Source organism: Pongo pygmaeus, chromosome 7, assembly GCF_028885625.2.
Source record: "Pongo pygmaeus isolate AG05252 chromosome 7, NHGRI_mPonPyg2-v2.0_pri, whole genome shotgun sequence".
NCBI lineage: Eukaryota > Metazoa > Chordata > Mammalia > Primates > Hominidae > Pongo > Pongo pygmaeus.
This window is the reverse complement of record NC_072380.2, coordinates 85416026-85440012: the sequence shown is the minus strand read 5'-3', so window position 1 is coordinate 85440012 and position 23987 is coordinate 85416026. Positions and strand designations below refer to the sequence as shown.

At 39.9% G+C, this 23987-nt stretch overlaps 1 pseudogene; it reads left to right on the top strand.

Annotated features, from left to right (window-relative positions):
• The first annotated feature begins 5323 nt into the window (after positions 1-5323).
• On the top strand, positions 5324-6588 carry LOC129042328 (peroxiredoxin-like 2A; annotated as a pseudogene).
• The last annotated feature ends 17399 nt before the right edge of the window (positions 6589-23987 follow it).

Genomic DNA, 23987 nt, shown 5'->3' with positions numbered 1-23987 from the left:
TTCGTTCTTGTTGCCCAGGCTGGTGTGCCATGGTGCGGTCCTGGCTCACTGCAACCTCCGCCTCCAGGTTCAAGCAGTTCTCCTGCCTCAGCCTCCCGAGTAGCTGGGATTACAGGCATGTGCCACCACGCTCGAGTAATTTTTTTGTATTTTTAATAGAGATGGGGTTTCACCATGTTAGCCAGGGTGATCTCGAACTCCTGACGTCAGGTGATCTGCCTGCCTTGGGCTCCCAAACTGCTGGGATTACAGGTATGAGCCACCATGCCCAGCCACAATAGACATTCTTACACATGGGAACAGTTCTACAGAATAAATTCCTTGAAGCAGAAGTGCTAAGTCAGATGTAGGCACATTAAAAAATTTTGATAGAATCTTGCCTTTAAGAATCTTGAATGATTTATCTTTTTATCAACAGACTGTATTGAGCAAAATCTGTATTTATTATTCTTTAAAAGAAGAGAATAGCTTCCACTTAGTGTTTATAACATGTCAGGTACTGTGCTGAACACTTCACATGCATTTTAAAATTTAATCCTCACCTTATGAGAGTCAGAGGCAGAATTATTTTCTTCATGACCCTGTGGTTCTGTAGCTCTTGAGGGGCACATTTAAGATTAGAATCCAAGTTCATTTTGCTTCAGTGCCTGGGTTCTTTGCAGGGTCTGAATCCCTGCTCAGTCATTGACTGGAATCTGTGTTTCACTGGGTGACTTAAGGATTAAATTGGATTGTGTATTTGCTGTTACAGTAATGTTACTAATAATTCCCTTCTCCAGTAACTTGCACAACTGGACATGGTCCAATGCTTCCTATGATGCTGGTTCCCCTGAACTGTCTGCCTCTCCATTCCTTCTCTGCCTTTTCTTCTTCCTGCCTTGCATATATTTTAAGGAAGTTTCTGGCTTTTCTTCTTTCTCTGAAATCTCCTTTGCCAACTTTATTACAGTCTCTGGCCTTATTTCTCACGTGTAAATAGATAACTCTTAACATGTGCATCTTCAAACCTGTGCACCTCAATTCATACTGCATAGATCCAGATTATATATCTCCATTGGATGTCCTGTACTCACTTTTTTCTAAAACAGAACTCCTTGTTGCCCTCCACTTCCAGACTAGCATGTCCTCTTTGAATTTAATTCATGGTTCCATAATTCTCTGTCACCTCAATTCCCAGCCTCAGTCAGCTTTGACTCCTTTTTCTCTGCCAAATCTCCCAAATTCAATAATCAATCTTGCATTCTCACTGTGATCACTCTAATTACTCTGGACTATTATGGTTGCCTTGTAATTTCTCTTTTGGGCTCCAGTCTCTGCCATATTAATTTTTCTAAAGCATAGCTGTGAGTAGAAACCATACCTCTGTTCAGAATATATACCATATGTCTGTTCTGTGGTTCCATATTACTCAAGAAAATATAGACCACTTTGTCCAGCATTCAGATTTGTCTGTAATCTCATCCAATTTATCATTTCATTATTTCTCACACTGCCTTTATCTGAACCCCTCCCTCCAGGCAATCCAGAGTACTTACATTACATTCTCTGTGATATCTTTCCCATCTATATCTTTTCCTGGAATGCCTCTACCTACATTTCTGCCGTCTAAATCTTATTTAAATGCCATTTTCTAATTTCTTTAAAGTCTTTTTTTGAATCTCCCCCTGAAAGTAATATCTCCCTCCTTTTAACTCTTCTACTACTTTATATATCTCTTAAGGATTTAATTTATATACACTGCTTTGTATTATAGTTGTATAAGTGGCTACTGTTTTTTCTTCTGGACTGGAAATTCTGTGCAGGCAGAATCTCTCTAGTTATTTTTGTGTTTTTTGTGCACGTGACACATTTATGTGTATATCATACATGCTTAATGGATATATTTAAGTGAGTTACTACATTATTTGAGAATAAAAAGTCACATGTATTAGCCTATTGCTAGCTGTAGTGACAAACAGATCCCAACATTTTCTTGATTTAACATAGAAAAGTTATTTCTTGCTCACATAACAATTTCAAGGTAGGTGCTCCTGGTCAGCAAGCGGCTTGCTTTCACTTGGTAGAAGGACCCAGACTCTCCCATTCGTCAGCACTTCACTCTTGTCTAAATCCAGTCAGCAGAAAGGCAAGGAGGAAGTATGGAGAAAGCGTACTTGCTTAGCTTCTTAGAAGCTTCTTGCAGTGTTACACATTACATTCGCTCACATTCCAGTCACAGGGAGGCAGCCACTTCCTAGAACAAACGCTATTCTCTGGAGGAGGAGCCAGGATTTTAGTGGACAAACAACCTTCTCTCCCACAGTTAATTTCTACTTGTGAAAACCTTTGGGACTTAGCTTGAACATCACTTGCTCAAAAAGCAAAAAAACAAACAAACAAAAAAAAACCCTCCTACTTCTCCAGTCTGGTTAAGGTCAGCAAAAGTTCTGTTGTGCCATAGAATTTGAATGTAGCTTTATCGTAATGAACTATTACTCCTCCCCACTCCCTCCCATAGACTGTATGCTTTATCTTTAATCATTGTTGTATTACAACTCCTAGCACAATGCATGACATGAATAAATAAATATCTTTCTCAGTGAATCTATAACTCATCTTTCTTTATGTTCACTTGGTAATTATTTTGGTTCAAACAACCCTAAAATTAAAGATCATTTTGCCACCTGCTCTTTGACATTTAAGTTATTTTCATTCTCTTTTCTGTTATAAGAAATACAGGAATTGATATTCATGTATCAATGATTATTTCTTTTTCTTTTTGTAGAGACAGGGTCTCACTATTTTGCCCAGGCTGGTCTCAAACTCCTGGGCTCAAGAGATCCTTCTGTCTCTGCCTTCTAAAATGCTAGGATGACAGGTGTGAGCCACCACACCTGGCCAGTGATTATTTCTTTAGGATAAATTCCCAGAAGTAGAATTGCTGGGTCAAAAATATATACAATTATAAGGACATGTATATTACTAGATTATTTGCTGGAAATATTACACCAATATATACTCCCACTGAAACCTTATTCCTTGCACTCCATCTTACCCTATAAATAGTAAAGAAAAAAATCCCTGCCATTTTGATTGGTGAAAGTAGCTCATTATATTATCTGCCTTTTATTTGAGTACTAGAGAGAATGAATTTTTTATTGACTGTATTTTCTCTGCAACAAGTTACCTGGTCTTTAATAAATGCACTCTCAGTAGGATTATTTTTCTTTTCTTTTTTGATTTTAAGATTTTTATATATATATATATATATATATATATATATAAAATAAATTACTGGCCAGGAGTGGTGGCGCATGCCTGTAACCCCAGAACTTTAGGAGGACAAGGTGAGTGGATTACCTGAGGTCAGGAGTTCGAGACCAGCCTGGCCAACATGGTGAAACCCCATCTCTACTAAAAACGTAAACAAATTTTAGCTGGCCTGGGGCCATGTGCCTGTAATCTCAGCTACTCAGGAGGCAGAGGCAGGAGAACTGCTTGAACCTGGGAGGCGGTAGTTGCAGTGAGCCGAGATCGTGCCACTGTACTCCAGCCTGGGCAACAGAGTGAGACTCTGTTTAAAAATAAATAAATAAATAAATAATTCAGTTCTTTATGTCATTATTTAAAAAGCTATTCTGGGAACTTCTGGGCAATGTGGCAGACTGAACTGGCATGGAAGGTTCCCCATTTTGCTTCAATATATTTCAAATGCTGAGTAAAAGATAATTTATGGAAATGTGGCTAAGCTAGGAACAAAGAAAAGGAAATCCCCAGGTGCCTGAAATGAAGGAATGTTCACAGAGAAAGCCACCGTTGAGCCATCTGCTGAAAGCTGGGAGTCACAAAGAAGTACTGTTCAGTTACTATGGCTTCATAACAAATTTCTCCAAAACTTAGTGGTATAAAACAACCATTTATTGTGCTCATGGATTCTGTGGGTCAGGAATTCGGACAGTGCACAGCAGGGACAGCTTGGCTCTGCTTCAGGATGTCTGGAGCCTCAGCTGGAAGATTTGAAGGCTCAGGACGGGAATCTCCTGAAGGTTTATTCACTCACATGTCTGGTGGTTGATGCTGGCTCTTGACTGAGACCTTAGCTGTAGATGTCAGCTGTAATCTTTATATGTGGCCTCTCCATGTCACCTGGCTTCCTCACAAAATGGTGGCTGGATTTCAAAGGTAAGTGTCCTGAGAGCCAAGTGGAAGTCATATCACTTTTATGACCTAGCTTTGGAAATCACATAGTGTGGTTTCTACTGTTTTTTTGTTTGGCTGAGGAAGTTGGTTTCAGGGAAAGAAACATCTCACCTCTTGATGGAGGAGAGGAGGAACATCACAGTGAAGGAAGAGCATGTGGGACTGCATATGCATTAGTACACCTATCTTTGAAAAATAAAATCTACCACAAGAACCCTTTGACCCTAAGATGATAACTAGAAAAACATCCCCTTATTGACCTGAGGAGGCTAGTAGGAAGCTTGCCATCTACTTGAGCTATGGTAAGAAAAGAGTCAGCTGCTAGAGATTAGAGATTAATGGTCCATACTAGCTCAAGTCTGGGGTCTGAATTCATATTACTACATGGTCAGGACCACAGTCCAAGAAATTGACATTTTAGCTGGTCTGGTACCTCTGACACCCAGGGCCAGGCAAAGATCAATGGAAAACCTCTCTGTATAGCAAAGTTCCCATAATTCAAGGAATCCTTGACTTATGTAGATATCGATGTCTCTATAGATGAGTTTGCAAAGATTACAGAATATGTAAGGAAATTAACTGCAAGGAAGCAGATTTGGCAGATGCTGCAAACAGGAGAGTCGTACCCTAAAACTAAATAGAATGGCATAGAAAAAAATTTAAATTTTTCATATTCAAGAAGGTGAAGGAATGGAAACCATAAGACAAGAACAAGACCATATGAAGAAGAGCAGAAGGACTGGGAAAATGTCCTGTAATACTTAGAACAGGTTGGTACAACAAAGAATTGTCCTTTTAATTAACAGGGTAACTAAAATGAGGATTAAAAAGGGGGAAAAAAAGAATGAAAAAAAGAGTTGTCCTACCTAAGATGCTTGGGTTAAGACTCTCAGTATAGAAAGTAGGGGGAGTTATGGATCACTAAAATGAGTATAGTTAAAGATAGTCACTGAACACACTCATTAACTCACTTTCTTCTAAAATTCTATTGAAATGATAGGAAAGGGTTTAAAAATTTTTTTAATAGCATGGATTTATAAGGACTTAGAGAATAATAGAATCAACAAAATTTGGAAGTTGGAATCAACAGTACTGGGCTTCTCAACAATAAGAATCAAAACATGTAGACTATGGAATAGTCCTTTCAACATTTTTGGAAAAATAATTTATAATCTGAGATTCTGTTCTCATCCCAAGTTATCAATAAGTATGGGGGGTGAAATGTAGAAAATTTTCAGACACACAGTGTCTTAAAAAATTTTACTTCCAGGGGCCTGCCCCTGGGACCCTTGGGGCCAGGTGGTTTGGCCCCTCAGCGCCCGGGCGTCAGGGTAGGAGAAGGCTAGCAGAAGGGAGGCACTTGTGGTGGTTTTTAAAAAGAAAATAATGAGGATTTATTTTGAAAAGCATTGTGAAGGAGTCAGCTTGAATAGTCTTGAATGCTCCTGCTTAGGCCCAGCCTTGGAGAATGAGAATTTGGATTCTGACTGCAAACCCTGACTCCTTACCATAATCATTCATCAGAAAACTCTCCATTTTGTATACAAATAACGTTTTAGGGGTAATCATTGTTTTAGAAATGAGAAAGAATTATACATCGTATTATGGCACTTTTTGTAAGCATCTATTCAGAGGTTTCTGAATCTGGCATTTGAGAGTAGGGCTGGGCCAGAACCAGGCAGACACACACCCCAAGGAGCAGAGCTGAGAGTTGGAGACTGAGGCAGAAATGTCTTTCCTCCAGGACCCAAGTTTCCTCACCATGGGCATGTGGTCCCTCGGTGCAGGAGCCCTGGGGGCTGCTGCCTTGGCATTGCTGCTGGCCAACACAAGACATGTTTCTGTCAGCCCCAGAAAGCGGCACTGGAGTACCTGGAGGATAGATACCTGAAAATGCTGGAGAAGGAACCAAGGACTTTGAAAGCAAAGGAGCTATGGGAAAAGAAAATGGAGCTGTGATTATGGCTGTGCGGAGGCCAGGCTGTTTCCTCTGTTGAGAGGAAGCTGCGGATCTGTCCTCCCTGAAACCCATGTGGATGAGCTGGGTGTCCCCCTCTATGCAGTGGTAAAGGAGCACATCAGGACTGAAGTGAAGGATTTCCAGCCTTATTTTAAAAGAGAAACCTTCCTGGATGAAAAGAAAAAGTTCTATGGTCCACAAAGGCAGAAGATGATGTTTATGGGATTTATCTGTCTGGGAGTGTGGTACTTCTTCTGAGCCTGGAACGGAGGCTTCTCTGGAAACCTGGAAGGAGAAGGCTTCATCCTCAGGGAAATTTTCGTGGTGGCATCAGGAAACCAGGGGATTCTTCTCGAGCACCGAGAAAAAGAATTTGGAGACTACTTTGTCTGGTTCTGGAAGCTGCTGAGATGATCAAACCACAGACTTTGGCCTCAGAGAAAAAATGATCGTGTGAAACTGCCCAGCTCAGGGATAACCAGGGGCATTCATCTGCGTTCATTGGATGTGTTGCTTCCACTTGTGTCCCTAAGGAGTGAGAAACCCATTTATACTCTATTCTCAGTATGGATTATTAGTGTATTTTAATATTCTGTTTAGGCCCAGTAAGGCAAAATAGCCCCAACTGACAAAAATCTAAAAAACTAATGAGGATTACTAAGCTAAAACCTGGAAGATTTGAGGCTTAAAATTGACTGCCGGGACGGGCGCGGTGGCTCATGCCTGTAATCCCAGCACTTTGGGAGGCCGAGTTGGGCAGGTCACTTGAGGTCAGGAGTTCAAGACAAGCCTGGGTTACATGGCAAAACTCTGTCTCTACTAAAAATACAAAAATCAGCCGGGCGTGGTGGCGTGCACCTGTACTCCCAGCTATTCAGGAGGCTGAGGCAGGAGAATCACTTGAACCTGGGAGGTGGAGGTTGCAGTGAGCCAAGATCACGCCACTGCACTCCAGCCTGGATGACTGAGACTCCCTCTCAACAACAACAACAAAAAATGACTGCTGTGCCTCATTACAAATGTATATGGTGTTTGGGTGCTGTTGTTTGAAATTATTTTTCTTTTCAGGTCTTCAAAAATCTAAGAAAAGTTGATGGTTGACTTGAAGATTACAGAATTTAAGGTTTTTTGGCTTGTGTGTTTTCTACTAATAATTTGTTATATAATAATAATTTCATAATAGAATTGACATGCTCTGGGATAGTTTGACAAAGGTAAATTATAAAGCAAAATATCTTGTTTCATTGTCTTCCATTCTAACCTCAAAGATTCGTTTCTCTAGAATAAATAACCATCTCTGGCTTTAATAAAAGTATGCCTTAGAAGGCTGGGTGTGGTGGCTTAATCCTGTAATCTCAGCACTTTGGGAGGGTGATGCGAGTGGATCACCTGAGGTCAGGCGTTCAAGAATAGGCTGGCCAACATGATGAAACCCTGTCTCTACTAAAAATACAAAAAATTAGCAGGGCGTGGTGGCATGCGCCTGTGATCCCAGCTACTTGGGAGGCTGAGGCAGGAGAATCGCTTGAACCTGGGAGGTGGAGGTTGCAGTGAGCCAAGATTGCACCACTGCACCCCAGCCTGGGTGACAAAGCAAGACTCTGTCTCAAAAAAAAAAAAAAAAAAAAAGCATCAGAAATCACCTGTATGTACAAGCTTTTCTGATACAACTAATAATAAAAATATATTTACCATAAAAAAATTTTACTTCCTATGAACCCTTTCTCAGGAAGCTTCATAAAACAAGGGAGCAAACAAAAACCAAACAAAAATAAGCTTATATTTACACATAAATGCATACATAATTTTTAGAAATTAAGGCAATGTGATAATGGCTCAGGGGTAGTTAATAAGACCAGAGAAACAGTATCAAAATCAGACTCAAATATTAAGGGATCTTGGCTTTATCTTTTTGTCTTAGAGTAGGAAAGAGGATTTCTTCAATACGATATTATAGAAAAAGAAATAGACAAATTTGACTATATCAAAATTTAAAGTTTCTGATAAACTAAAAGACATAAACAGGTTAAAAATAAACTAATAGTGGGAGAGATATTTGCAACATATATAACATATAAAGAATTAGTACTCACAAAATATAGAGCACTACAAATAAGAATAAAACAAAACCCTGTACAAAAATGGGGAAAGCACAGAAATAGGCATTTCACAGAAGAGGAAACCTAAGTGGCAAATAAACACTTTTAGGGAAGTAAAAATTAATAAGGTACCATTTAACATCCAAAGATTAGCAAAAATTAAAATAGCTTAACTGGCAGGGTACAGTGGCTCATGCCTGTAATTCCAGCACTTTGGGAGGCTGAGGTGGATTGATCACTTGAGGTCAGGAGTTTGAGACCAGCCTGGCCAACATGGTGAAAACCTGTCTGTACTAAAAACACAAAATATTAGCCAGGTGTGGTGGGGCACGTCTGTAATTCCAGCTACTCGGGAGGCTGAGACAGGAGAGTTGCCTGAACCTGGGAGCCAGAGGTTGCAGTGAGCTGAGATCAAGCCACTGCATTCCAGCCTGGGTGACAGCAAGACTATGTCTCAAAAAAAAAAAAAAAAAAAAAAAAAAAAGAACTATTACAAGTGTACATAAGAATGTGGGTAAACAAAAATTATGGGAATACAGGTAGAGATAACCACTTATTCAGTATAAATTAAGATTAGTACATGGAGAATAATCTATTAGTAGTAAGTAAAGTTAAATATCTGCACATCTTACAAACCAGTGAATCCAGTTTTAGGTATATTGCCCTGCAGAAACACACATGTGTATTAGGAGTGATATACAAAGATATTAACTGTCATATTGTTTGTAATATTAGAAAATTCTAAACAATTCACCTGACCAGCTGTAGGAAGATGGATCATTACATATTCATATAATCGATATGATATAGACAGCAGCTAAAATGAATAAACTAAATCTATATGTACACTCAGTCTCATGTGACTCAATCTCAATGACTCAATCTCGAGTGAAAAAAAGTTGCAGAAGATATGTGTAACTTATTTATGTAAAACTAATAAAATATCAGACAACTCAGTATCTTTTCTCCTATACCTACGTGCAGTTAAAGTATAAAAGCAGACTTCAAGGATTCACACCAAATTTATGAGAGTGGTTGCTTTCTGGAAAAGGAGCATGATAGGGGGATGGAAAAATATTTGCTGTCTTTCCCTTAAAAACATAGGAAGCAAACATGCAAATTCTTAAATTTTGCTAATATTTAAGCAATATTAGCATATATTTAGCATAATGTTAGGGTGATAGGGAAACAAGTGTTACATTTCTCTCTGTACCAATGCATTTTTTAAAACAAACAAAAGATAACCTAAAAAAGATGAAATTGCCAGGCGCGGTGGCTCATGCCTGTAATCCCAGCACTTTGGGAGGCCGAGGTGGGTGGATCACGAGGTCAGGAGATCGAGATCATCCTGGCTAACACAGTGAAACCCCATCTCCACTAAAAATACAAAAAATTAGCTGGGCGTGGTGGCGGGCGCCTGTAGTGTCAGCTACTCGGGAGGCTGAGGCAGGAGAATGGTGTGAACTTGGGAGGCGGAGCTTGCAGTGAGCCAAGATTGCACCACTGCGCTCCAGCCTGGGCGACAGAGCAAGATTCCATCTCAAAAAAAAAAAAAAGATGAAATATGGTCTGCTGTATACTAAATAGCATTATAGTGTCAGGTAAGCACCTCTCTCCCCCCACCCAAAAAAAGTCCTTCGGACAAGCAATATAATATAAAAGAGAAAATAGTTAACAGTTATCTCAAGGTGGTAAAAAAAATTAGATGAACGTTTCAGAAAAGCATAATTTGGATGATATATCATTACAAAATACAACATTTTGACCTTTTAATGGTATTTCTTAGTTCTATTTAGTAGTTTTAAGAGTCATAAAATATACTTAACTAAGAAATAAAATAATTAGAATACATTCCATATAGTTACCAGAGTTAAGCAAGATAAACAGTTGGATATTAAGACCATCTTATGTATCAATCTCCCATTTAAATTTTGAAGTTTGAAGTATCTTTCAGAAAAAAAAAAAACAAAAAACTGGCATCACCAACAAAAAAGCATCACAAGTTCTCACTCTGGGCGCAGACTTCACGTGGAACTGACAGCCTGGGCCCCAGGCTTCAGGCTTCACTGGGAACCGCCTCTTTCCACCTAGGAGCCTGACTCCTGCCGCCATCAACCTGCCGTCTATGGTGCCCATGGCGCCCAGGCTATTCATGCAGAGGGATTCCTGCAGGGCCAAACTGAGCTGCCCTCAGCCCCACCTTGGCCTCCCTCATGTGCTCGTCAGTGACCACAGTCTGGAGAGGGCCAAGGTGGCAGGCGGCTGGCATGTTAGTGTCTCCCTGAGCGAGCACACGCCCAGCCAGGTTGTGACAGTGCCGGGGCTCGGCCATAACTTTGCTCTAAAATCAGAGTGGGCACTGGGAGCTGGGAGAGGCCAGGCAGGGGAAGCAAGCACTTTCAAGCCTAAAGGGGCAAGTGGTTTCCGGGGCCCTGAGAGTGCAGGGATGCCCAGATCTGCAGCCATGGCTGGGCGGCTGCAGCTGTGCCCAGGAACATGGGGCTTCTGCCCCGCCACTCAGAAAGGGGCATGGCTTCTGCCTGTTCCTGGTTCCCACTGGCTCCATGGAGCATGCAGCCCTGGCTGCACCTCCCTCACTGCAACTGGCATCATGGCAGTGACCACTCCAGGCCGGTTGCTGCTGCCATCAGAAGTTTTGAACAAAATTCTGAAAAGTTTCGAGGCTCCTAATTTCTCTGATTTTACTTGCCTTTTTCCTTGGCATTATAGGAGAGAGATTAAGGGCATCATCTTTGCAGTTGGGAAGGTAGCCTGCGTTAGATTTCCATTTCAATTAGTAGCTATGGGATTTTGTTATCTAAACCCCAGGTTTCTCAATGTAAAATAGAGATGATAATAATAATAGTGCCATCCTCCAACATAGGCTCAATATTAACACTTTACAAGAATTAAGCAGCCATAAAAAATGATGAGTTCATGTCTTTTGTAGGGACATGGATGAAGCTGGAAACCATCATTCTCAGCCAACTATCACAAGGACAAAAAACCAAACACCACATGTTCTCACTCATAGGTGGGAATTGAACAATGAGAACACTTGGACACAGGAAGGGGAACATCACACACCAGGGCCTATCGTGGGGTGGGGGGAGGGGGGAGGGATAGCATTAGGAGATATACCTAATGTAAATGATGAGTTAATGGGTGCAGCACACCAACATGGCACATGTATACATGTGTAATAAATGTGCACGTTGTGCACATGTACCCTAGAACTTAAAGTATAATAAAATATATATATATATTTAAAAAAAAGAATTAAGTGGGCTGATATAATGTACATGTCATAGTGCTTGGTACGGTGAATGTTCAAGGAATGTTAGATTTTTTTTATTATGATTACAATAATAAGTATATTAAGCCCTGATTAGGTCCTTTCACAAATGGGCATAGAAATGGACAATTTTTCTGAGTTAACTGGTCAAAGGTGGGAGAGAGGAGAAAGGGAAAAGGAACTTAGAAAATGTTTCTGAATCTGCAAGAAAGATATACTTCTCTCATTAGGAATTAATTGAATTGCCAGTGGTAAAGGGGGAAAAGGTAGAGATCTAAGTTTGTAGTTTCACCCTGAAAGGAAAGAGGAAGAGGCATTGAGTCAAGATATACATCCCCTACCCCAGCCATTAGTCAATTCTTGGCCTATAATAATAATCATGATGATTATGATAATAATTGCAGCTATCATTTGTTTCTGTGCATAAGAAGGATCCCTTACTGTGGTCTGAAATGAAGATTCTTGCTTGAGAATTAAAGCAGTGTACTAGGTTATATGGTTTGGCTCTGTGTCCCCATCCAAATCTCATCTTGAATTGTTCTCCCATAATTCCCACATGTTGTGGGAGGGACCTGGTGGGAGATAATTGAATCATGGGGGTGGTTTCCCCCATGCTGTTCTCGTGGTTGTGAATAAGTCTCACGAGGTCTCATGGTTTGATAAGGGGAAAGCTGTTTCACTTGGTTCTATTCTCTCTCTTGCTGCCACCATACGAGATGTGCCTTTCACCTTCTGCCATGATTGTGAGGCCTCTCCAGCCACATGGAATTGTAAGCCCAATAATCCTCTTTCTTGTGTAAATTGCACAGTCTCGGGTATGTCTTTACCAGCAGCATGAAAATGGACTAATACACTACGCATTTAGTTAGGTGCTATCTTAGTACATTTAGTGTTGCTATAAAAGAATACCTGAGGCTGGGTAATTTATAAAGGAAAGTGATTTATTTCACTCATGTTTCTGCAAGCTGTACAAGAAGTGTGGCTCTGGCATCTGGTTGGCTTCTGGCAAGGGCTTTTGTGTTGCATCAAAAAAATGGCAGAGAAAGTCTAAGGGGAAGTGGGCACGTGCAAAGAGGGACCTAACCCAATGGGCATCCTGGCTTTATCACAACTCCCTCTCCTGAGACGTAATCCATTTCCCCAGAACCAATCCAATCTCATGAGAGTGAGAACTCACTCACTGCCAGGAGAAGAGGCACCCAGCCATTCATGAGAGATCCACCCATGACCCAGAAACCTCCCACTAGGCCTCACCTCCCAACACCACCACACTGGGGGTAAAAGTCAGCATGAGATTTGGGGAGGAAACAAACCATATTCAAGCTACAGCAGGTGTTTTCCTTAAGTTACTTTTAAACTTCACAATGACTCTGTAAGGCAGAGTGTGCTAGTTCCCAAGATTGGGAGACTGAGGCATAGACAGGTTGACATGAAAATAAATGGCTGCCTTATCCAGGAAGGGGTAGCAGGAATGGGGGATTGGCAAAGGGCTTTGAGGTGGCATGGTTGGGGATGCATATATCACTCACCATTGCATCTATATACATTCATCTCTTCATTTCTTGATTCACAGGCTGTGAAGTTTTATTTCACAGAACTTTATTTAGGGAAAGCTTAAATGTAACTTTTCCTATAGGTTGAATATTTAGACACAAATAAGCAATTAATTGCTTTCAGATTTTGGAAGTGGGAAATACTTTTGTTCAGATAAGCACTTTGCAAGTGCTTTTCCTAATTTTTCTGAATGCTGCTTATTTTGTTAATATTTATTTATTTATTTAGTTATTTAGTTATAAGATTAGAGACCAGGTCTCCCTGTGTTTGCCAGGCTGGTCTCGAACTCCTGGGCTCAAGGGATTTGCCTGCCCTGGCCTCCTAAAGTGCTGGGATTACAGGTGTAAGCCACCATGTCTGGACTATTTTTTTAATTTTGTTAGAGCTTCATTTTAATATTTCTTCTTTGGTTGTGTTCCTTCGGCTACCTCCCCTCCTTCCTGAGAGATAATTTGATAAAAGTAATAGTTTTTGTTTTGTTTTGTTTCGTTTTCTGTTGTATAACATTTGATGCAAACCATTTAACCTCCCCAAATCTGTTTGTTTAACTCAAAAATTAGGGGATTAGGTCTCTTAATCAGTGATTTCTGTTGAACCATTCTGTTAATTTTCAAGTAAGGATCTCAATTCAGACAGGAGTTAGATATTCTTTTTATATAGATATGTAGACCTGACTTTGAAAAACTGGTTATTACGCTATTAAATTTTCAATGACTTTCACTTACCTCCTTGCTTATTTTTAGATGTTTGGTATTGGGATGGGGGTGCATGGGCAATTCTAATTCCAGAAATCTTGCACAGAATAAATTTTTATTATAATGACTGAGGTTTTAAAAATGAAGATTTGAAAAAAAAACTGTTGTTTTTCATTTCACTCAATGATTCTATTCTCTTCCACTAAGTAATTAAATATTTTCTGGCTACTATAAGTTTTTAATGAAGGTTCTTGTATTAACAGGAACAACTTTCCATTAACATACTAGTGTTGCTTTAGTGAGTTTAATCTCTGTAAACAGGAACCCCTTACCTTCTTAATATCTTCAAAAATATAGATAAATATAACCAGATCTCTATGTTGAGGTCAACTTTTAATACATTTTAAAATTTTTGTTTGAGAATTCTGCTTTTAAAACAATATGTGTCAAGTGCTGCGTAGTGCTGATTTTTAAAATAACAGTGAAAGCTACAGCTTTTTGAAGCTTACTCTGTTTACATACTATATTGAGTTATTATGTCATGGGAGCCCCTAAGGAGCTGGGTTTGTGTTGTATTATTGGAGGAGGCAGACAGTAGTATCTTAGTGCACAGCCTGCAGGAATGCTGAACAGATGGTTGCTTAAATCTACCTGAATATATTAAGTGCTTTGAAGGTTTGCTGGGTGGATGAATTTATCCTGAGGCAGCCCAGAGTCCCTGTAAGGCTTGGTGGTTCTGCTAATGGAAAAGAACATTGTGCGTCTGCCATTGCTTCTCACCCAGTGCAGATCAGACTGTAATGAATGTTCGAAGTTTTCTATTGTATTAGGTTTGGAAAAATTCTGTATTAGAGCAGAGACTATTGTTTCAATGTGATTTATGACAGTGGTGGTTAATCGAGAGGTTTTCATCTTTTCATTTTAGGAGAGCAAAAACTTATTGTCAGTTTTTTAGGGAAATTGTGGCATAACAACAAAATATCTTTTATACTCGTAATCACTTTTCCTCAAATTCTACATGACCATTATTAAGTATTCCCTGTATTATATTATGAGACACAAAGGGAGGGAATGACATGTTTAGACTAATTTTTAAATAGAGATTTTGCCCTAGCCAGTGTAGCAGGGATTGCTAAATTTTTCTCACAGTACCTGTTCCTTCTTTTTTTTCAGTAAAAACATTCCTGACATTTTTGCTGGATACTTGATCCCCACAATAAAGTCTATATTTTCCACCTTGTTTTGCAGCTTGGTGTGACCACATGGCTAAGTTCTAATCAATAGGATATAATCAAAACTCTGTATGACTTCTGGAAAGTGACCTTAAAGGGAAGGAGAATGTCTCTCGCCTTCCTTCTTCCTATAGGCAGGAGCTCAAGCTGTTTTGTTTTGTTTTTCAATTGTGGAATATGCTCAGAACATCCCAAAGTAGAAAGAGTTATATAATAATGCCCAATGTACCAGTCATTCGTTGCAACAATTAGCAACTCATGGCTGATGTGGTTTTACCCATACTGTCACCACTACCCTCTCCCTCCCACGCCCATTATATGGAAGCAAATCACAAACATTGTATCATTTTATCCATAAATGTTTCCATATGTATCTGGAAAGATGAGAGTTCTTTTGAAAACACAAACCATTATGACATTTTAAAAAATTAATCATAATTCTTTAATGTTATCAAATATCCTGTCAGTGCTCAGACTACCCTGATGGTCTCATAGAGTATCTTTTAAAAAGCAGTTCATGCAAAGTTCATACACTGCAATTGTTTGCTATGTTTTTTTTCTTTTCTTTTTTTTTTTTTTTTGAGGCAGAGTCTCACCCTGTCGCCTAGGCTGGAGTGCAGTGGCGTGATCTCGGCTCACTGCAACCTCTGCCTCCCAGGTTCAAGCAGTTCTCCTGCCCCAGCCTTCTGAGTAGGCTGGCTAATTTTTTTTTTATCTTTAGTAGAGACGGAGTCTCACCATGTTGGCCAGGCTGGTCTCGAATTCTTTACCTCGTGATCTGTCTGCCTCGGCCTCCCAAAGTGCTGGGATTACAGGCATGGGGCACTGTGCCCAGCCAGCTATGTTTCTTAAATCTCTTTTAATCTATAGATTATCCCTTCCCCCACTACTGATGATTGACTGATTAATTGTAAATTATTTGTGGAAAGAAACAGTTTATTTGTCTCAGGTCAAAACTGCAGTCTGATTTTGCTGATTGTACCCCCGCAATGCCATTTAATATGTTGTTTTGTCTTCTATTCCTCTAAATCAGGAGTTAGATCTAAAGGCTTCATCAGAGTTGGGTTTGATTTTTTTCTGGCAAGAATACTATATAGATGGTGGTGTTCTGCCAGAGACACATCTTCGGCAGAAGTTAGTACTGCAGTGTTGAGGTAGAATTTCCTTCCTCAAGGAAACATCAGTTTTTCTCCAGGAACTTTCAACTAATTAGATAAAGCCCACTCAGATTATTGAGGAAAATCTCCGTTACTTAAAGTCAACTGACTGTAGATGGTAACTACATCTACAAAATACTGTCCCAGCAACACCTAGATTAGTGTTTAATTAGATAACTAGATACTATATAGCCTAACCAAGCTGAAACAAAACATTAATCCTCATAATTGCCAAGCTCCATTTATTAAGGTTTGCAAAATAGTAATATTTTATAATAACACTCTAATTCCTTCATTTATTAGTTGAGATACTGTGAGAAACTTTCCTATCATCATTTATTTGAATAAATGCTTGGTTATTTCCTGATATGTATTGGGTTTCAAATTAAGTTGATTCTTTAGTATCCTCCAAAGATGAGTAAGGTTTCATTTGTTTTTGTTGTTGTTTTGTTTTTAAGTGCTGTACAGCAGTTCCCCCTCATCTTCAGTTATCCATCATCACCTGAGGTCAGAAAATATTACATACAATAAAATATTTTGAGAGAAAGAGAAAGGGCACATTCATATAACTTTCATTATAGTACATTGTTAAAATTGTTCTATTTTATTATTAGCTATTGTGATTAATCTCTTACTGTGCCTAATTTATAAATTATCATAGGTTAGGAAAAAACATAGTATATATAGGGTTCAGTACTATCCACAGTTTCAGGCACACACTGGAAGTCTTGAGCTGTATTCCCCAGGGATAAGGGGGGATTACGTATATTTACACATTTGTGTATTCTACATGCTTAACATATTTTAATTCATTAAAGTTAATATTCTTATTAATGTTTATAGTCCTATCTTTGGTAAGTTGGCACCTCATTAACTTGGTGACTGCCATGATTGCAGTTGTCTTTGATAGATTCCTAGACTTCTGAAATGACAAGTTATTACAGGTTCATTTTGTATATTTCCTACCACAGACCTGGAATCAGATACTTCTTCCAGGGGCCTTAGTTTTTTTTCTTTTTTTCAGGAATGAGATCATAGCCTGGTTATTAGGGGTTTTTAATGCTCTTGGTTTGGTGATTGTTTCTGGGCCCCTGCTGTTCAGTGGACAGTGCTAGGAAACATTTTTTCATGGTTATTTTAAATAAAAGCCAGTATAATGATACTTCCAATTCATGTTCAGGACTTTGGGAGTTTTCACTTAATCTTATTGATCTTAAATCTTTATGTTTTTCTCCCACACTGGAAACTTTGGTTGCCATCAGCACCATATAAACATTCATTTACTGAAAAGCCACCTCCAACCATAAGGTAGATCCTGTATGTTCAGGGATAGAGTGGTAAGATAGAAGTAGTCTGGCTCCCTGACATCCTGGCACCAGTCCTGAGAGGTCTGGCCAGGCTTTTCTATGGTGGAAAATATTCTTGTGTAAGCCATTCATATTCCAGCCATCATTTCCCATGTCATGATGACACCTCAAATGAGTGGATAGAAACTTTGAGCAATCTATCCCAAGATAGAAGGGCTTCATAGATTGCTCCATTTCAGAGTTCTGTGAGGGACCATGAGCAGGTCCATTCACTCACTGAAAAGCCCAGAAGGCTGCCTGCCAGCTCCACAGTCATCCTAAATGAGCTAGAGGTGGCCGAAGGTTTTCACTCTTCTGTTTCCCTCTTTATCAATTTCTTTTCTGTTCTCCAGATGAATGCAGATACAAGAAAAGGTAAGAATCATTTTTTAAAAGTTAAGATACCTTCATTAGTGTTTTGAAATTCACATTTTAGACTGTGGGAATGTCACTGGATGTGAAGAGATCAGTTAAACCCTAATACAACAACCCAGGCATGAAATGACAGTAGCTTGGAGTAGGGTGGAGATGGACAGAAGTAGACAGATTAAGAGATATGTAAGAGATAAAACGAACAGCTCTTATTGAATGACTAGATTTAGGAGGAAAGAGAGGTGTCCATGTTGGCATCCAGGTTTCTACCTTGTGTTACTGGAGCATATGATGATGTCAGGTACTGTTAGGGAATCTGGAAGGAAACATACTTCAGTTGGAAAACGTGGCTAGTTTGGGGGCATTTTGAATTTGAGATGCCCTTGAGACATCCAGGTAAAGCTCTCTAATAAGCAGTTCTTTTTATATGCTGATTGCTCAGAAGAGACACCTGAAGATACAGATTTAGGATTCTTTGAAGAATGGCATGGGAGAGATCACCATGCTAGCCATATTTAACTGCTTACATTCCTTGAACAGAGAAGTTCTTTTGATACCTCTGTGTCATTGCCCAGCAACGACCCTATAAAGAGGTCTGACCACTCCTCCAACCTGGACTTAGCTTAGGGGGTCATCTCCTTAAAGCCTTTCCTGAGAATTAACAACTCCCTTCTTTGTGTTCCACAGTGTCCTTCATGTGCCTTTAAACCAGAGATTTGCTTTTAACCCAATTCTAAGATGTTTCTTCCTATTCAAAACCTTCTGATGGATTTTTGATGCACTTAGAATAAAATCCAAACTCTGTTATGACTTATAAAGCCCTAAAATACCTGATATCTGCTATCTTTCAAACCTTGTCTTACTCTCCTCTCCCCTTTGCTAGCTTCATATGTAATTTAAAAATTTCTGAAAGCCACATTAAAAACGCATAAAGAGACAGGTGAAATTAATGTAAATAACCTTATTTAATCCAGTGTATCCAAACTAGTATCATTTCAACATAAAATCAATACAGCGTATAAATTATTAATGAGATATTTTAGATTTTTTTTTCCCACAAGAAGTGTTTGCAATCTGATGTGTATTTTACACTTATAGCACATCACAATTCTGACTAGCACGTTTTAAGTGCTCAGTAGCCACCTATGACTAGGGTCTACCATACTGGATACCATAGCTGTGATACACAGAGCTTGTCTGCCTATAGAACATGCCAACCTCATTCTGGTTTTATAGCCTTTGCACTCACTGTTCTCTTTGTGAAGAGTGCTCTTCACTTTTAGATATTCCTCCAGAAATCTGTGGCTACTCTGGTCCATTGAGATCTCAGCTCAGGATCACCTTATTGCCAGGTGCGGTGGCTCACGCCTGTAATCCCAGCACTTTGGGAGGTTGAGGCAGGTGGATCACTTGAGGTCAGGAGTTTGAAACCAGCCTGGTCAACATGGAAAAACACTGTCTCTACTGAAAATACAAAAATTAGCTGGATGTGGTTGTGGGCACCTGTAATCCCAGCTACTCGGGAGACTGAGGCAGGAGAATCACATGAACCCGGGAGGCGGAGGTTGCAGTGAGCCAAGATCGCGCCACTGCACTCCAACCTGGGTGACAAGAGCAAAACTCCTTCTCAAAAAAAAAAGATCACTTTGTCAATGAGACCTTCCTTAGCCACCCAGTCTGAAGTGCTTCCTGCCCCTCAGCACATTGCCAAGTCAACCCTCGTTATTCACAAGTTCTGCCCTTACAGATTCATCTGCTCACTAAAATGTATTTGTAACCACAAAGTCAATACTTGTGATGCTTTCCTGGTCTCCTGTGGACATGTGCAGAGCAGCGAAAAATTCACCAGACATGTACTTTCCCAGCTGAAGTTGAACAAGGCAATGCTCTGCCTTCTCGTTTTAGCTCCCATACTGTAAACAAGTGTCTTTTTCACTATTTAGTATCATGTTTTTTGCATTTCTGTCCTTTTTTTGGTGATTTTTCTGTTTAAGAAGACCCCCAAGTATAGTTACACTGAAGTGCTGTTCAGTGTTCCTAAGCACAAGAAGGCTGTGATGTATCTTGTGGAAAAAATACGTGTGTGAGATTAACTTCTTTGACCATGAGTTCCATGTTAGTGAATCAATAATGTATATATTAAATAAGGTGTCTTTAAACAGAAACACAAATATAACAAAGTGATGTATGGATTGGTTGATGAAAATGTTGGGACCAGAGGCTCATAGGAACCTACCCTTATAATTCCCCCAGGAACAATGGTTCAGTATTTGCTAATTCAGTGTTCACAGTGACTTTATAGACTTAACCATCACCAATATAGAACTCTACTTTTATTGTACTTTATCTGAAATAAACTTGGTTCATTCATTTACTTACCTATTGTCTGACTCCCCCAATTAAACTTCAGGAGAGCAGGGACCTTATCTCCTTGGGTTCACTATTACATCTTCCATGCCTGACATGACAGATGTTCAATACATTTTGCTAAGTGAGTGAACGAATGGGTGGATGAATAATAAATATGTGAGCCAATATTTAACATTTCCTTTGAGTTCTAAGCTAGGTGATAAAAGGAAATCTTAATTTAAAAATATTTGAAATATTTTATTTTATTATTATTTTTTGAGATGAAGTCTCTGTCTGTCACCCAGGCTGGAGTGCAGTTGTGGGATCTCGGCTCACTGCAACCTCTACCTCTCAGGTTCAAGCAATTCTCATGCCTCAGCCTCTGAGTAGCTGGGATTACAGGTGTGCACCACCACACATGGCTAATTTTTTAATATTTTTTGGTACAGATGGGGTTTCACCATGTTGACCAGACTGGTCTTGAACTCCTGGCCTCAACTGATCCACCCACCTGAGCTTCCCAAACTGTTGAGATTACAGGTGTGAGTCACCATGCTCAGCTGAAATATTTTAAAGATGTTTAAATACACCCATATTTGGGGGTGCCTTAAAAATACAGTAATTTTTTCACAGCTGTTAGTTTTAAACGAGTTTATCTCAACACTAATTCTCTTTACCGGTAATTTGAGAAAGCATTTTTTCAGTGAGTTTTTAACTGCTTGCCCTAGAACATAAGTACTTTGTTCTTTTTATTATCTCTTCCTACGTGTGTGTATGTTTTAAATAGCCTTTTTATTAGTTCTGTAAAGTATCCTTAATTTTTCTCTTTCCACTAGAATTAGGTAGAGACCGTGTTTACAGGAAACATCACATCAAAAATATTTGGTTTGTCATGATTTCAGCATATTCCTTAAGTTATATATTCTTGCAGATATGGCTCTTTTATTTTGATTTTTTCAATTTTTTTTTTTTTTTTTTTTTTTTTAAAGCCAGGATCTTACTCTGTTGCCCAAGCTAGAATGCAGTGGCATGATCATGGCTCACTGCAGGCTAGAACTCCTGGGCTCAAGCAGTCCTACAACCTCATCCTCCTCAGTAGCTAGGACTACAGATGTATGCCACTATGCTTGGCTGTTTTAAAATTTTTTGTAGATTAGGGGGTCTCACTATGTTGCCTGGGTTGGTCTTAAACTTCTGGCCTCAAGTGATCCTCCTGCCTCAGCCTCTCAAAGTGCTGGGATTACATGTGTGAGCCATTATGCCCAGCCAGCTGTTACTTAAAATAATTTTTTTTATTTTGGAAAATTTCAAGTACACACAAAAGCATAAAGGTAACAATAGTATAATGAATGTGTATTTATCATGTGAACTTTTACTAAAAAGTCAGTTTTAAGAAAGCTTTATCTTGGCCTGATGGAATAAAATGCCACTAAGAGGGCTGTTCTTTGGTGTAAACTTGGTCTGGAATGTTCAGAAATGCAGATGTCCACTGGAGGGTGTGAGGCATTTATTGTTAGTCCCTGATGGCCTCTTCTGTCCTAGAAGAGGGGCTTTGAAGAGGGAGAAGAGGCTGACTTAAAGCTGAAAGAAAGTTGTCTGGTCATCTTCACCTTTACAAATAAAATGAGAAAGAAGCTGTTAGAAGAGTCTGGATTGTGATTCTGAGTTCTTTAAGACTGGAAATTATAATTTACTCCATATTTTAGTTAGTTTTGTTGTCATTTTCATTGTTGTTGTTGCGCTCATAATTGTCTTGTTTTCTCGAGTCTTTAGCAACAAATTCTGTGAAATCAAAAGAGCTTGTCTTCAAGTACATCAAAGAAAGAAGGAGCCACTCTTCTTTCTTTGTTGCCTGGAAAGAGGATCAACCCCAAGAATAGAGAGGGTGGTGGAAGAATTAGAGAACAAGCCTGGAGCTTTGCTGCAGGGAAGGAAGCGTGGGCTGGGCCTAGAGGACCTGGCAGGACAGGTTGGAGCTGCCAAAACGGGCTTTTGGAACCAGTGCTGAGCTGGATTCTCCCCTTCCCTTTGCTGTCCCTGACTACATTTCCTAATGCTCTTCACCTGTGCTCTGTAGCGCCTCACTGTCTGGTCTCCATCCTCACTTTTAACTCCCAACACTGCCATTTCAAGCAGTGTAAAAAGCATGTCCAAGATCTCATCACAAAATCTAAAGACTTTCCCTCCTTTATTTTTAGCTAATTTCTCACTTTGTAATAAATAACTTTCCAGGATCTGAGGCAGTGGCCCCTCAGGAGTAGCTTCTTGGAGAGGGCTCGCCTCTCCCTACTCCCCCATTGCTGAGGCTACCTTTGTGTCTCCCTCTCCTCTCTTCCCTCCCCTTCTCCCTCTTCCTCCTTTTCCCCCTTTCTTTTCTCCCCTTTGCCCTCAGCGTTTGCCCTCTCTCCCCACGTTCAGGGCCACATTCTTGTTTTTCCCCTTCCCTTCCTGCTGGTGTGCAGCACACACACTGCGGCTGTGTTAAACTTCATTCTGGAACCCTGTTGTCTCTCACCTGAGGAAGGCATGCTTTTTATGTGCTTGTATTAGTCAGGGTTCTCTAGAGGGATAGAACTAATAGGATAGATGTATATATGAAGGGGAGTTTATTGAGGAGCATTGACTCACGTGATCACAAGGTAAAGTCTCGCAAAAAGCTGCCAGCCAGCTGAGGAGCAAGGAAGCCAGTCTGATTCTCAAAACCTCAAAAGTAGGGAAACTGACAGTACCGAGAGCCCCTGACAAATCACTGGGTGTAAGTCCAAGAGTCCAAAATCTGAAGAACTTGGAGTCTAATGTTTGAGGGCAGGAAGCATCCAGCATGGGAGAAAGATGAAGGCCAGAAGACTCAACAGGTCAAGTCCTTCCACGTTTGTCTGCTTTATTCTAGCTACACTGGCAGCTGATTAGATCGTGTCCACCCAGATTAAGGGTGGATCTGCCTCTCCCAGTCCACTGACTTAAATGTTTATCTCCTTTGACAACACCCTCACAGACACACCCAGGAAAAATACTTTGCATCCTTCAATCCAATCAAGTTGACTCAATATTAACTATCACAATGCTCTTCCTCTGCTGGGAGCCATATCCTCCTCCTTCTGCTTTCCCACGTCCTTGCTTTGTTGGCTTCCTCCAGAAAGGCTTCCCTAATGCCCAAGACTGGGGTGAGAATCCCTCCTGTGTGCTCCCACAGCACCCTTATTTTTTGCCCCCCATCATAGCACTTACTAAAACTGTATTATCCATTTTCTTTCTTTCTTTTTTTAATTATACTTGAAGTTCTAGGGTACATGTGCACAACGTGCAGGTTTGTTACATATGTATACATGTGCCATGTTGGTGTGCTGCACCCATTAACTTGTCATTTACATTAGGTACATCTCCTAATGCTATCCCTCCCCCCTTTTCCCACCCCACAACAGGCCCTGGTGTGTGATGTTCCCCTTCCTGTGTCCAAGTGTTCTCGTTGTTCAGTTCCCACCTATGAGTGAGAACATGCGGTGTTTGGTTTTTTGTCCTTGAGATAGTTTGCTGAGATCAGAGAAATGTATTATCCATTTTCTCATCCATGTTTCTTTTACTAGATTCTAAGCTCCTCAAGGGCAGGGACTGTTTTGCTTAGCATGTTTCTCTAAGGCTTTGTGTAATTCTTGGCATAAAATCGACACTCAGTAAATAATTTATTTTGTATGAATGAATAAGCATAGCTGAATCTGGCTATCTCTAATTCTTTGTTGTGATCACTGGAA